Source organism: Triticum urartu, chromosome 2 (genome assembly GCF_003073215.2).
Source record: "Triticum urartu cultivar G1812 chromosome 2, Tu2.1, whole genome shotgun sequence".
NCBI lineage: Eukaryota > Viridiplantae > Streptophyta > Magnoliopsida > Poales > Poaceae > Triticum > Triticum urartu.
The window spans coordinates 304,792,310-304,798,900 of NC_053023.1; the positions used below are offsets into that span (position 1 = coordinate 304,792,310).

At 40.1% G+C, this 6,591-nt stretch overlaps 1 long non-coding RNA gene across 2 annotated transcripts; it reads right to left on the reverse strand.

The window, feature by feature from the left end:
- Positions 1-250: 250 nt before the first annotated feature.
- LOC125537105 lies at positions 251-5,585 on the reverse strand. 2 transcript variants are annotated; one of them, XR_007295599.1, is made up of 6 exons: positions 5,163-5,585; positions 3,984-4,197; positions 3,593-3,701; positions 2,600-2,733; positions 1,711-1,895; positions 251-639 (listed from the first exon to the last, which is right to left on the reverse strand). It is a non-coding gene; the product is annotated as an uncharacterized LOC125537105 (long non-coding RNA). The 2 variants fall into 2 exon arrangements; XR_007295598.1 differs by having other exon boundaries at positions 251-1,895.
- Between the last annotated feature and the right edge of the window lie 1,006 nt (positions 5,586-6,591).

A 6,591-nucleotide genomic window follows, 5' to 3' on the forward strand; every position in this document is an offset into this window, starting at 1 on the left:
GTATGAACCGATGGGAATATAATCTTTGCTAAATTGCTTCAAATATTTTGTGTAGCACATGCACAACCATGATAAGCATATGTACAAGTACATATGAAAAATTATGTGCTTTTCATTTAAAATTAAATCAAGGTTTCAAATAAATCTAGATATAATGGATCATTAAATGTTTTGTACTATGTTAGACGAACAAAAAGAACCAAAACTGGATACATAGTTTGAAGATCACATCACATACGGCAAATAATTATTCCTGTAAAAAAACAGCAAACATTTATTTAAAAGAAGGATCCAGCAGGAAAGGTACATCAATACACATCCCTCCGATCAACAACCACTAGGGAAAATCTGAAATCTTTGAACTTATGTATGGAGATGAATAGAACTATTTAACACATATTTGGTGGCACAGTAGGTACGACTCCAAACCCCAAGTTAATTACTTCCCTCCAGAACATTGACAAATCCTAGAGCAACCTGAACAAAATGAAGAAACAATTTTCTTCCTCTGACGGCCTGTGTGGACCAAAAGTGCCAGTGATCTTTTTCTTCCTCCGAACTTATGGTCTTTTTGAGTTATAACTGATGTAGACATTTTCCGTTGAAGTATTGCGGACTTTTGGGTAGTAGACGCACAACCTGACAAGGCAATGTACAAGTTCATGTAATAAGAACAACCAAGTTAATGTATAGCAACATCATATGTTCAAAAATAAAAATAAATAGAGTTCTGTACTGTTTTTGCTATAACAACTAAGTTAATGTATGCCATGGGGCTGGAATGGACAGCGCTGCAAATCCTGGAGTGGTGGAGAGGGAGCTCATGTCACTACCAAGTCTATTAGGGTACTAGAAATTCATGGAACATAAGTTAGACCAAACTAATTGATTACAAGAACTCCTATGAACTGAACTTAAATTAGAAATTGAGCTGAACTTAAATAGTGGAAACTTAGAGTAAACCAATCAGTAATTTTTTCTTTGTTGTTATTATACTTATTTATTGTTCATCTCCGAACTTTCTCAGATTCAACATATGGCCTGCTAGAACCTTTTTATTTTGAAACTCTTTCCTGAACATCTCAGGTTCTTTGAACATACAACACATATTTTTGTTGTCCTTTATATAGACAAAAATGCATATATTTCTAACAAAACGAAGATACTGGCACTTCTTTGATGGTTGTAGTTCCAGACTTTTGCACTAACTGGTTTTCAGTTCAATATACAAAAGAACAACATACTCCTAGGATATATGTAGTACCTTCTCTAATCTAATGTAACAAAGTAATTGTGACACAAAGGCAAATAGGAAATAGCATGACACTTGAGCTAGTAAAATTCAGGGCATAGTGAAGGTTCTTCTGGGAGGTCAACAACGTGGAGCCACAACTACACAAGAAAATGAAATATCTGGTGCCTCATAAGTATCTGTACGGGTTTGTCTCTATGCGAACAAAATGGATGGTACTACTGATTCAGTGACTATCATAAGTCTTTGCATTTTACGTGGTTTCAATTCAATCAAAAATGGAACAGCATACTGCATATTCTGCCTATACATGTAAACATTAGAAACTGGTTTTATAGGAAACATTTTCATTAAATGACCACTACTTTGAGCGGCTACTTGGAAGCGAAGTCATCTTATCAGTGGCTAATGGGTTAGCAGAGCTTTTGAAGAAAATGGAAGCAAAGGCTAGCTAGCACCTTCGCGAACCCCACGGCAAGATCATTGGCGCTGAACCTGGAAATGGGGTCGAAAAGGCTCATGCCGCGCTCGGCGGCCGTCTAGCACCCTGCCGGCGGCATTGCCTTGTGGTTGGCCCAGTGCCCGGCTCGCCAACAAGCTTCGGTTCAGGCTAGATTCATCATATATGTCAAGCTTATAAGCACTGCAAGACAATCAAGATTGAGAGAATACAATGAGCACCTTGTGAAATTCTCAGGTCAGTGGTTGGTCCAAAAAAATTATGTGGTCAGTGCCTCCATAGAAGTAACAACATGCAAGCTTAGTTCTTAGGTACAAATTTGTAAACACTAGTAGTGCTACCAGCATTTATAGATGCTAGTGAACTTGAACTTGTGGTCTCTTGAGATCTGAACTGATTGTGTTACAAGCACACACACAAAATCTAAGAAGCTGATACAAGTACATGTTAAAAAGATAATCAAGTTCATGCATATTAATTGGGAGAAGTTCAGAAAGAAACTTTTAAAAAGTTTGTATTAAAAAGATGCATACTGCATAACATCTGTACTCACTATGACGATGTGTTTGTACTTCCCAAGGTGCCACATGCCCACATGTGTACTCACTATGACGATGTCTTTGTACTGCCCATGGTGCCGCATCTATACGCACTATAACGATGTGTTTGTACTGCCCAAATACATACATGGGAGCACAAAATAAACATTTAAAGAAAATTGGTACTCACAGGAATAGTGACAAATACACATGAAAAGCAACCATCTAAACATGTTCTTTTCGCATCTTCCCAAAGTACTCAATCAGCAGAACAACACATGTAAGGATTTTAATAGCAGAAGCAGAGAAATAGAGAGATTATTGTGAGAGAGTGTCATAGCAGACAACCTGGAGAAGCGTTGTACAAGTCCTCTTTTTTGCGTCGGCTTGCTATATGCATCGGAAAAGTTCATACACTATTGTCTAGCAAGTACACAAGTCATATTCAACAACATCTGTACTCCATATTGAATCATCTTACCCTGTTCAGAAAAATAGTGATCTTAAATACCCATCAGGGATTAATTTTTATGTATGTACACTGCCAATCCAGACTAGATACTTCCAAATCCTAAAAAACTTTATTACAATAGTCAGGAGCGAACTCATACATGTATATCTACTAATAAACACCAACAAGCAATTACAACAGCAGAGATATAATCTAAAACTCATGGCATATATCTTTGTATTCATCAAGTTGAAATCAACAAAGTTTAGAATTTCCAAACACTAAAGGGCAAAAAATGGCGAAAATAGTCTCAAGATTTACGGTCTATGTCCACCGAGAGTTTTGTTGTTAATAATACTAATAGAAGCTTTTCCAACAAAGCATTCTCTAATGAAAATCTTCCTAGCAACCTCACCCAATGACATTTATGCATTAGCTCTGGTTTGATTTGAAACTAAATTAAATGAAATTTGAGAAAAGCTGTTAGGAGGAAAGGAAACCATTTTCCAAACAAGAAAAATAAACAAGTACAAGCATGTGTATAGCAAGAGGAGTTGTTAGCATGTTTATGTGCATGCGTATGTTTGTTCAGTACACCATGTGATGCAAGTACCAACTCTTTTTCTCTTTGAAACAAGCAAGATTCACACAAATATCCTGCATTTCTAGCATTCTGAGAACTAAAATAAGAATTGCACTGAAACTAAAGCTCGACCACGACTGTGTGTGCCGAGGGGCAGCAAACGATGGTGGTGGCGGCACGCGTGGGCTACTTTCGACATGTCCACATTACCACAAAGAGGTAAAAGACACTCAAATTTTAGGATTTTTTTAAAACATTCTGCACACAACATTTGAACAAAACAAGAACACCAAAGCTTTTTTCTTACAATGCTTGTGGTCGCCGTGAGCATGCAACAAGCAGGATTAGGCTCTCGGTGGCGCAAGCATCGGATCCCCGTTAGAGAAAGATTACTTGATGAAGGCCACCATATTTTCCTACAGTAAGACAAAGGAAAGATAATACATAAAGCTCATTAATGAAAGAATCAGCAGTCACATTTTAATCGAAAACTTGTTACCAAAACTGAAAGCCACAATTTTGTTTCAAACTTCTGGGTGAGAGCATGGTGCTTCAAGATATGGTTGCAATTTTTTAATTTGATGCATGTTGCATTATAGAACTGCTATGGTTTTGCAAGTTGAACTTTTGGTAGTTTTTAAATTTTTGCATAGTGTACTGTCAAAATCTTTACCACACAAAGAACACATCTGCATTACCACATGGCACGGCGAGACTGACGCACACCTGGTGGAGGTCACTAGAACTGGATAGGGGTTGGGGTAGGAGACATGGTGGAGAGGCGACGACGGTTGATGAAACCAAGGCAGCAGATCCTGCCAGGAGGCGACCTGGCGAGACACGCTCCGGGGAGCCTATCGGGCCGGGATCCCGTAGTGGAGACAAGGAGCCATGGTCGGGCAGGGCGGCATGCTGGGGTAGATAGGGCAATGATCAAATATCTGAAGATTATCCTTCATTTTCAAAGCAATGGAAGTTTTTGTTTCTCCAAAATAAATGCAATATAAACTAACAGAAAACTAAGCATTGAAGATCTCCAGAACTTTGCAAAATACCATATGTAACATCCCTCATGTCAATTTTTATAAAGGACTTACACGAAACATGGAGAGTTCTTACTATAGTTGAGTTACCAGGGGACTACATAAGTTAAATATATGGGGGAAGTCAGCAATATAATGATAGGTTAAAGGTTCAAAGACTGGTGATTTTACAGGGCCTCTCAAGTCTGAACTGATATGAACTCCTTTTTGCCGAGCTACTGATTTTTTATATATAGCCAGCTATTTTTTTAAACACACGCATTGAACCATTTCTAGGGTTCTTAATGAGCTGATGATAGAAAAACATGTTGAACTGAACTTTAGGTTTCAAGAACTACCGAATGTTTTTGGCTTCTTCTGAACTCCAAGTCACAATTACAATCCCAATATACACATGTACTACAAAACAATGTGCATTTGTACTGTCCATAATACCGAATTAACCAAAAACAAATAATTTATGAAGGAAACAATTTTTGAACGTGGTTTGAGCTTTGTTTCTTCAGATTTTTGAACTTGTGCAGCATGTATACCTGAACTTGTGTGAATGACAAAATAACACATAGTTTTTTATGCTTTTTAAGATGAATTTAAAAAACATAAAATGGTGAACCTCCAGGGGTGTCGGTTTGGTGTTTGAAATGTAAGATGATCTCCAAAACACACACAAAGGTGAACTGAAAATTTTGGTTTTTTATGTATAAAAATACAAAAACATCTATGGATTTCACTCTTCAAAATGGGTTCAAGCACCGCTTCTAAGCAATACATCCGAGCTAGCGTCCATTCATCCAGCCCTCTCTGTTTCATCACTTGACAGGAGCAAACACGTACCTCGGCATCGACATCTTGTATAGGTGAATGAACAGGGATGGTTGCTGTGAACGGACAGGGGTGGTGGTTGTGTACTGGCCGCGGTGAGGTTGCATGGATGGAGAGGCGGTGGCCGTGGCGAACTGACTATGTGATGAAATGACAAACTAATATGCTCATAAATAGATTCGTCGATTACCAGCGATAGAGGAGGCGAACTCGAGGACGGCCAGAGCTGGTCCAGGGAGGTGGGAGGTCCAAGGTGGGAGGGGAAGCAGTCCGGAGGTGGTGAATCAGGGCGGCGGTGGAGGGGAAATCGGTGCCGTGGCCATGGAAGCAGAGGCGACGCCGACACACTGGTGGAAGGGGGATTGGGGCGGCGGCAGGGCGCTGCTAGGATGGGGCTAGGGGTCGGCGATGGGGTGCTTCTTGGAAGGGGCTCGGGGTGGGTGACAACGCGATGGTGGGAGGGGGCTCGTCGCGCCGGCGGCGCGGCGGTGGGAGGGGGCTCGAGGTGGGCGGCGGCGCGGCGGTGGGAGGGGGCTCGAGGTGGGCGGCGGCGCGGTGGTGGGAGGGGGCTCGTCGCGACAGCGACGCCTTGTGGGGAGGGAGCTCGTCGTGGCGGCCGCGAGCTGGTGGGAGGGGCTCGGGTGTCGGTGGGAAGCAGGGCTGGATCGGGGGCGCCGGTCGTCGTGGGTTGAAGACGATAGGTGTGGGGTGGAGCTTTTTTCCCCTTTTTGTTTTCGTGTCGGGAAGAATTGGGCGGGTGGGCTTCTTATGTTAGATTCGCCATTCCTATATAGGGCGCGAGGGTAACAAAATATTATTTTGTTACTAGTAACAGAATAGCTCTGTCCTATATATATATACACACACACATATACATATAGTGTTACTATTCATCACCCAGGGTGCAGAATAAGTTATTCTTCACCCGAGGTAATCTTACAATCATTTCATAATTAAATTACATTTGGAATTCAAATAGTTACATTCCTATTGATTCACTACATAAAATTTGACATAAGAAAATAAATATATAGGTCACAAGACTATGTTTTTACGTTTGTAATTTTACACAACATAAAATATTTTTTACGGTGATTATATATTTTCTTATGGTCTCTTTTTGCGTCGGAAAGAACACAAAACTTACGGGACGTAAAATTACGGTGCATTGATGCTAAAATAGAGGGGGGGTGAAGAATAACTATTCCTCACCCAGGGTGACGAATAGCGTGACCCTATATATATATATATAGTATTACTATTCATCACCCAAGGTGCAGAATAAGTTATTCTTCACCCGAGATAATCTTACGATCATTTCATAATTAAATTACGTTTCGAATTCAAATAGTTACATTCCTATTGATTCACTACGTAAAATTTGACATAAGAAAATAAAAATATAGGTCATAAGACAAGAAAATTTGCAGTTTATGTGTAT